This window comes from Podarcis vaucheri (assembly GCF_965113315.1).
Source record: "Podarcis vaucheri genome assembly, chromosome: 2".
Taxonomy (NCBI): domain Eukaryota; kingdom Metazoa; phylum Chordata; class Lepidosauria; order Squamata; family Lacertidae; genus Podarcis; species Podarcis vaucheri.
Genome location: NC_138760.1, coordinates 1,350,444 through 1,359,579, shown reverse-complemented (window position 1 = coordinate 1,359,579; position 9,136 = coordinate 1,350,444). Strand labels below are relative to the sequence as shown.

The following is a 9,136-nucleotide window of genomic DNA, read 5'->3' as shown; positions in this document are numbered from 1 at the left end:
GACTGATGCTGCCTTAAAACTAGCATTGCCTATCTATTTCTCCCATCCCCAAACTGTAACTTTGAAAACAAACCGCTATTGCAAAAGGCACCATCAGTCTCCATTCTTCTCGCCCTTCAAGTAAACTTGCCCTTCAGTGGTTGCCCCTAGGACTTCCTCCTGGTTTCCACTCCTATTGCATACACACATGAACTGCTCCAGGTTATGCCTTAGGAAAATCTTGTGCAGTCAATCCCAAATGTGTTTCTCATTAGACCTTCATTTTCACAGTCTACCCTGCACTTAAAAAAAATAAATCAGAATTCTGTGTCACAGCAACCTGGATTTCTCTGAAGTGAAACGCTGGATTTTGCTGCCAGTGCAAAACATGCAGCTTAAGCATGCTCTCTCTGGTTCTGCATATTTTACTTTGTAATGTTTACAGAGTTTCAGAAAATATCCCACTCCACCCAAAAGAGCTGTCTGAGGCACTGAAACATCTGAGCTTAGAATTCAATGGCATTCTGGCTTCTGCGGTTTCAGCAGGCATTCCCCTCACACTTTCATAAGGGCCAGAAATCTGCTCTTTAAAAACAAAAAGGGAACAGCCAAATAATACCACATTCTGTGAGGTTGTCCATACTCTTGCAGCATCACAACATATACCCAGCCCTGTGTGATACTTTGTTGAAGACATACTTACTGTTCTTTGATACGTCAATGTTTTTTATACAGTGGTACCTCAGGTTAAGAACTTAAGTCGTTCTGGAGGTCCATTCTTAACCTGAAACTGTTCTTAACCTGAGGTACCACTTTAGCTAATGGGGCCTCCCGCTGCCACCACACGATTTCTGTTCTCATCCTGAAGCAAAGTTCTTAATCTGAGGTACTATTTCTGGGTTAGCGGAGTCTGTAACCTGAACGGTCTGTAACCCGAGGTACCATTTATATATATTTATTGTTATTCATCACCTTGAGGCTTCAGAAATAAGGCAGGATGTAAATTCAGCTATTTTGAAGATTTCCAAAAAATAGCAAGGAGAGACAAGAAGGCCTTCTTAAATGAGCAATGCAAAGAAATAGAGGAAAACAACAGAATGGGAAGAACCAGAGATCTGTTCAAGAAAATTGGAGATATGAAAGGGACATTTCATAAAAAGATTACCATAATAAAGGACAAAAGTGATAAGGACCTAACAGAAGCAGAAGACATCAAGAAGAGGTGGCAAGAATACACAGAGGAATTGTACCAGAAAGATATGGATGTCTCGTACACCCCAGGTAGTGTGGTTGCTGACCTTGAGCCAGACATCCTGAAGAGTGAAGTCAAATGGGCCTTAGAAAGCACTGCAAATAACAAGGCCAGTGGAAGTGATGGTATTCCAGCTGAACTACTTAAAATTTTAAAAGATGATGCTGTTAAGGTGCTACACTCAATATGCCAGCAAGTTTGGAAAACTCAGCAGTGGCCAGAAGATTGGAGAAGATCAGTCTACATCCCAATCCCAAAGAAGGGCAGTGCCAAAGAATGCTCCAACTACCGCACAATTGCACTCATTTCACACGCTAGCAAGGTTATGCTTAAAATTCTACAAGGAAGGCTCAAACAGTATGTGGACCAAGAACTTCCAGAAGTGCAAGCTGGATTTAGAAGAGGCAGAGGAACCAGAGACCAAATTGCAAACATGCGCTGGATTATGGAGAAAGCTAGAGAGTTCCAGAAAGACATCTACTTCTGCTTCATTGACTATGCAAAAGCCTTTGACTGTGTCGACCACAGCAAACTATGGCAAGTTCTTAAAGAAATGGGAGTGCCTGATCACCTCATCTGTCTCCTGAGAAATCTCTATGTGGGACAAGAAGCTACAGTTAGAACTGGATATGGAACAACTGATTGGTTCAAAATTGGGAAAGGAGTATGACAAGGCTGTATATTGTCTCCCTGCTTATTTAACTTATATGCAGAATTCATCATGCGAAAAGCTGGGCTGGATGAATCCCAAGTTGTTGAATATCAACAACCTCAGATACGCAGATGACACAACCTTGATGGCAGAAAGTGAGGAGGAATTAAAGAACCTTTTAATGAGGGTGAAAGAGGAGAGCGCAAAATATGGTCTGAAGCTCAACATCAAAAAAACTAAGATCATGGCCACTGGTCCCATCACCTCCTGGCAAATAGAAGGGGAAGAAATGGAGGCAGTGAGAGATTTTACTTTCTTGGGCTCCATGATCACTGCAGATGGTGACAGCAGTCACGAAATTAAAAGACGCCTGCTCCTTGGGAGAAAGGCGATGGCAAACCTAGACAGCATCTTAAAAAGCAGAGACATCACCTTGCCAACAAAGGTCCGTATAGTTAAAGCCATGGTTTTCCCAGTAGTGATGTATGGAAGTGAGAGCTGGACCATAAAGAAGGCTGATTGCCGAAGAATTGATGCTTTTGAATTATGGTGCTGGAGGAGACTCTTGAGAGTTCCATGGACTGCAAGAAGATCAAATGCATCCATTCTTAAGGAAATTAGCCCTGAGTGCTCACTGGAAGGACAGATCATGAAGCTGAGGCTCCAATACTTTGGCCACCTCATGAGAAGAGAAGACTCCCTGGAAAAGACCCTGATGTTGGGAAAGATTGAGGGCACAAGGAGAAGGGGACGACAGAGGATGAGATGGTTGGACAGTGTTGTCGAAGCTACAAACATGAGTCTGACCAAACTGCGGGAGACAGTGGAAGACAGGAGTGCCTGGCGTGCTCTGGTCCATGGGGTCACGAAGAGTCGGACACGACTAAACGACTAAACAACAACAACAAATTCAGCTAGAAATAAATTACATGAATGAGTGTCTGATTAATATTGAGCTAAATCCCCCCACACTGACATGACATTTTGGGGTAAGAACGATAGCTAATGAACCTAAATATAGGAGTGTTCATATGTGCATTCTAGAAGTATGCAATTAATGTACCCATCTACACTCTCTACTCTCATCATCCCTGACCACTGGCTGATAGGAATTGTGAACTGAACAACAGGTTCTCCATCTTTGCTTTAGAAGTAATCACACACAGAAAATCGCCCCAAGTGAAGCACTGTTCAAGGCTGCACAAAATGTGCATGAAAATCAGTGCAGCCTTTCAGTTCAGCCCTACATAGAACCCAGCTCTTCATAACCAATTAGTCACACTGTATGAAGAAGAGCCATGGCTCAGGTGGCAGAGCAACTGCTTTGCTTGCAGAAGGTCCCAGATTCAATCCCTGGCACTTCCAGGTACAGCTGGGCGTGTCCCCTGTCTGAAGCCCTGCAGAGTTGCTGTCAGTCAGTGCAAACATTACAGACCTTGATGGACCAGTGGTCTCACTAAGTATAAGGCAGCTTCCTATGTTCCTGTGTGAAAACCTCTGCTGTAATAAATCTGCTAGTCTTAAAGGTTCTGCAAGTTGGTGCAATTTGTTCGCTGTAGCTGAATACTATGGCTGCACATCTGAGAAATGCAGAGTGATGGAGCTATATAAATTAACAAAAGTGATATTCTTAGGGGAGTGGCCATAGCTTAGTAATAGAGCATCTGCTTTGTGTGCAGAAGGTCTCTGGTTCAATCCCCAGGGAGGTCTGGGAGAAACCACTATCTGAAACCCTGGGGAGCAATTGCCCCTGCTCCCATGTAAACAAAATGGAACTGGATGGGTCAGTGGTCTGACTCAGTAATGGGCAGTTTCCTACGTTCCTATTAGCTTTTTTTTAAAAGCCCCAGTTGCTGTGGCCAACCAATTTCTGGATGTAATGTCAGTGTTTGATCATCTTCCCTTCAGCCCTGGTTGTGGGGAAGGAATTTCTCAGTGGGAATCAGGGATTTTTCTTCATTATTTTTCCTTTTGTTCTTCACTCTCTCCTTTACATGTTCCCCCACCCGTTGGTTCATTCTTGTCATCAGCTTTGTTGGTCTTTTGATCTATAGCTTCTTTATTTCAATTCTTGCTTTTTATATTCAGTTCATGCTTTTGGGGTTGTTGTTTCATTGGACTTTATTTCAGTAGTTTTAACTAGACTTTTGATGTCAGCCTCCCTTGTTTTGTTTTCTCATTTTGTTGTGCCTTGTTTCCCTAGATCCATTCTCATTTTTTTAAAGTATATTTTTGTTCTTTTATCTTTTATCTTCTGCTTCTCTTTGCTCTTCTCCCCACAAAAGTAAAAACTCAGATATGGAGTGAGGGTTTTCATTGGACTTGGAGGCAGAAATTCAAATGCAACCTTCAAAGTGGTGTTTGGTCTAAACTTGTGACAGAACTGAATGGGGAAGATTTAACAATTGATTTGCCCTAGATATAGGGTCTCAGTCTTGGAGAGAGAAGGGCTGAGGGAGAAACAGGAAAATATAGTAATAGATTATTCTGGAAGGTTATTTTTTTATTTCTGAAAGGGGGAGCGGGGAGTAATGACTAGATGACTTTTGTGATAACCTCTCTGGCTTCCTGACTATAAAATTATGCACAATCAAACAAAGGATTGGGAACATACAAACAGAAGTGGGACCTGCAACAACACCTCACCTCCTAAAAGGGGTGCTCCTGTCCAGTGTCACAGCCAGCCAGCCAGCCATGCCCTCTCTGGGATACTCCATCCCGCTGCCATCACCCCCAATGCCCAGGTTTCCCATTTTTCGCTTCCAATTGCCATTCAGAATTCCATGGCTGCTCAACATGCCCTGTCTTCCTCACTATGCTGTTGGGGAGGCTGCTCCATTATGGTTTCTAAAAATGAGATTTTGCAAATCTTAGGGTTTCCACATGTGTGCTAATACCTTGCCTCTTCTTTCTCAGTGGCCCTGCTTGGATGCATGTTGGCACTCATCACCTGAGTTTGCTGTCAAGCAGACTGAAAAAGGAGCTCTTGGGGATCAGACCAAGAATCTCTCTAGTCCAGCATGCCATTGCGAAGAATGGCTAGTCAGATGCCCCATGGCAATCAGAAGCAGGCTAATGAAACCGTGACCCTCCTTGACTCTTTAGCATCTGGCATTCAGGGTTGTGCTGTTCTTTTCAGCTATCATAGTCACTACCTGTCCTCCTTGGAATTATCTAATTCCCTTTTAAAGCCATCTAAAATTATCATGGCAGCAAAGTCCACAGCTTAATTATGCATTGCGTGAATACATATTTCCCTTTGTTTGTCCTGAATCAAGGCCTAATCATTTTCATTGGGTGACCCTGAATTCATGCTAGTACAGTGGTACCTCGGGTTACAGACGCTTCAGGTTACAGATTCCGCTAACCCAGAAATATTACCTCGGGTTAAGAACTTTGCTTCAGGATGAGAACAGAAATTGTGCTCCAGCAGCGCGGCAGCAGCAGGAGGCCCCATTAGCTAAAGTGGTGCTTCAGGTTAAGAACAGTTTCAGGTTAAGTATGGACCTCCAAAACGAATTAAGTACTTAACCTGAGGTACCACTGTATTATGAAAGAGGGAGGGAAATTGCATGTCGCAATGCAGTCACAATGGCATTTTGTATGAAATAATTGTTGGTTGCAATGCTGTTACAATAGACTACTGGGATTCATTATTATAAATTAACCTATCACCAGAGATGTAGATTTTTGTTAAAATTAGTATATGAAGTTTCTTTGACCGCTAGGGCAAGAGGTTTGCCAATTGACTAGAAAAACAAATGGCCCAACCAGTTCTTATGCCTTCCACAGCAGCTTGATCAGCAGAAATCAACGAAGGAAGCACTTCACAGTTTGCACATTGACCTGCTGCTACAAGCTCAACTGCAATGGCCAGATGAACAACGCTGGCAGGAGATGGCACAAATGTCACTGAGGAAGCACTTAACATTTACACTTTTCCTCATAGCTTTTCACCAATAGCAAGCAGACACTTCTGCCTCTAGTTCCTTTGTGCTGAAATGTTCTGGAGAAGCTGGAGTGTCTATGAACATTCTATGGAATGGAGCAGTTCAACAAATAGCTCTGGGCAGCCAGAGCCCTAACTCTGGTCCAGCAACATCTGGAGGGCCCACAAGTTCCCCATCCTGGTTGCTAAAGAAGTTATGGAGCTGTGTCTGAGGAAGCTCTGGCTCAAATCAAAGGGGGTTGGGATTAAGGGGAGCTGCCACCCAATTTTACTCGCTGCGGTGCACACGGGAAGCAAAGAAATCTTGTCTACCATGCTCATTAGCAACTGAACACCAGTTGCCAAACCATGGTGTGTGTTTTCTATGTCATCAATAGTGGTTGGGCATCTAGATTTTTGCACCCCTGCCATGGAGAGGACACTTGAGTGTAGGAAACCTAGCATTCAGAAGGTCCCAGGTATAGTTCCTGGCAATTCTCATTTAAAAGACCTTATGCAAATTGGGCTTGGTAAGGTAAGACAAGGCTAGATAGACCAGTAGTCTACCTCATTAAAAGGATGTTTCTTATGTTTACCAGATAGGGATTTGCAGTCAGTCCTAGTCATCTGACAAAAGTATGAAGCTCCATTCACCCTTCACCCTTTAATGGGAATGGGGTACCTGTGGCCTTCCAGATATTGTTGGACCTCAAATTCCTCAGCCTCAGGTAGCACGGCCAATGCTCTAAGATGATGGGAGCTGCAGTTTGAGAACATCTGAAGCTTCCCACTCCTGAGGTATATTAAAGACAAACACCTTAGAAGTACAATATTTTAAAAATGCAATATATGGCTTTAAGACTTTAGTGAGATTTCTGACCCTCAGCAGCCCAAGACAGATGCATGCACATCTCTAGAGAAAGCTCTGAAACGGTCATTAACCTCTTGCCAGCTGCCTGCCGAGTGGCTGGGTGAGCTGGTGGCTTCCACCTGCCTGCTTTCTCTTCTCAATTGCCTTCGCAGGCCTGGGCTCATTAGAGGGATAAATGACCATCCAGGGGCCCTTCTCAGACAAAAGCCGTGTTGCATCTTTGTTGTGCAAATGGTACTTTCCTCTCCCAAAGAGGCTGATGCCTTTTTTGAACTGTGCTCAGCTCAACACAGTGCAGCCTGATTATCTTCCTCGCCTTTTGTCTGGGGCCCTGAATAGCTGCATCCCCCATGGCATTTATTTTCTCGTAATGAATCCATCTCGATTGAGGTGATAATAAGGCTCCTGTTTTAATCCTCCTCTCACCCTCTCTCCACTACCTTTTTCTCTCCCAGATTGGAGAGATCGGCTGGTGCTTGTCAGGAGAGCTGTCCAGCTTTTATTCTCCTTCTGCTACCATCTGGAAACTTCATCTTCAAGGCTTGTTAAGTGACGTGATTAAGAAGGTAGCTAAATGATTTAAATAGCCTGTTTTGCAGGAGCGTCATGAAAAGGCTCTCAAACTGCCAATTTCCCCTTAATTCATTCCTTGCCAAGTTATATATTTGGCTGCACCTTCTTCTGATAATCACCACTTCTGTAGTTGATGGAGTAGGGTCCGCACCCTCACCTGCTCATGATGTAAGGAACTGATATTATGTCTGATTCTAGATTTGAGGCCCCCACCCTTCTCCTGGGAATGAATGCAAAGCCACCATTTCCCATCTGCATCTGCTGGCTTAAATATTTGCACATCTATAACTTCCTCATTGATTGGGGATAGTTTCACAATGAGACAAAAAGGAAACACCCAGGCATTTGGCAAAGGGTGGGGTACTAATTCAAATTGCTCTGAGCACATGTATCGCATGCAGGTAAGTCCCTGGTGTGGCAGTGCCATGGCTACGGGGAGTGGCAGCAGTGGCTAGCTGGGTTTTTTGCCCCAGGTGAAGCCTCCAGAGGGGCGCCCTTGAGGCTCCCAGCCTGTGTGTGTGCACGTGCAAATGTGTCTGGGTGGGGTGCCAAACGGGCCTTTGACCCGGGTGAAATAAAGCCTAGTTTCGCCCCTGGGTGTGGACTTGAGTAACATCTCAAAGGTTCTGGGAGAAGCCAAACATATTCTGGCCTGCACAGCAAGCCACAGGTGAGAAGTAAGAAAGATGCTGCTGGTGACAGCGACCAACACAGGAAGCTGCTTTCACCCACCCAGGCTCTTGCTCTATTTAGGTCAGCATTATCTACATGTGGCTGGGAAACCAGGGGTCCTCCAGATCTTTGGCCATGCTGGTGAGGGGTGAGGGGAACTGCAGTCCAACATCAGTGGTAGAGAAAGGCCAAGCTGCGGTCCCTGCGTCCTGAAGTCAGCACAGCAATTACAACATCATCAAGCGGGGGGGGGCATTCAGAATGCAATTTAAGTGCATGCCACATAAGTGTCATTGTGGAACCTTACCCTCGACCAAGGAAATAGTCCAAACAAAACAGGAAATGCTTTGCGGGTCCTCAGCCGCAGATCAAAGAAAAAGAAAGAGCAAGTCCTTCAGAGGGCTTTCGAGTTCAGAGGTGAAATGGAGGATCCCCAGAGATCCAGAAACTAGCCTTTGAAGAAAGAACCCCCTGACCCTGTGCAGAAAGCAGCGCTCAGCCCATGCAGTTGTTGGTGTTGCGTGGACTAGAAAGGGATGGCTCCCATGTCAAGAGCCACAAAAGAGAACTTCACCTAACAAAAGCAGGCTTTGCTGTAGGCCTAAATAAATGAAAATGTCTGAAGTTTTGACTGGGTGGAGCCACGAGTGTGGATCTTCTTCCCTGTGCTCCCTGGAGAGCCACTGCCAGTCAGTGTTGACAATACTGGGCTCAATGGACCCAAGGGTCTCACTCAGTAGCAGGCAGCTTCCCTTCTTCCCTCTGACAGTCGCAATGTGCTTTTGCTGTGTGTTCCCATGGGGCAAGATCCAAAAGATGGCTGATATGGGAGCCAAAGGTGCTGGAGTGCCTGGCGCAGGGAAGGGAGAGTGAGTGACAGTGGGAAATAAGTCTCTCTCTTCCACTGCAACCTACAACTGTTGTTCTCTATTTGATAAGCGACATCCCTGTCTGTCGCTTAATCGCAGGTTATTAAAATTAGAATACCAAGGAAGACAGAGGCAGCGGGAATAATATTTCAAGGCTTTATCAATACCACCCACAAAATCATAAAGTAATCCATTAGGGATTATGGTAAGCATAGTGTTGTGGGTTCCTTTAAAGGGGCAGCTGCTGCTTTGAAGGAGAACATTTTCTTCACAGTTGTATGCCTCCCTGAAAGACCACTGCAATATGGGAGGGGGGCTTTCCCTAAAGGGGGGAGGTGGC

At 44.8% G+C, this 9,136-nt stretch overlaps 2 long non-coding RNA genes across 2 annotated transcripts; one reads left to right on the top strand and one right to left on the bottom strand.

Moving 5' to 3' along the window:
• Positions 1 to 3,924: 3,924 nt before the first annotated feature.
• Positions 3,925 to 5,832, bottom strand: LOC309524550. Its single transcript, XR_014215998.1, has 2 exons — positions 5,552 to 5,832; positions 3,925 to 4,155 (listed from the first exon to the last, which is right to left on the bottom strand). It is a non-coding gene; the product is annotated as an uncharacterized lncRNA (long non-coding RNA).
• Positions 5,833 to 5,969: 137 nt separating this feature from the next.
• On the top strand, positions 5,970 to 8,487 carry LOC309522127. The gene is made up of 3 exons (XR_014214882.1): positions 5,970 to 6,183; positions 7,138 to 7,248; positions 8,009 to 8,487. It is a non-coding gene; the product is annotated as an uncharacterized lncRNA (long non-coding RNA).
• Positions 8,488 to 9,136: the final 649 nt, after the last annotated feature.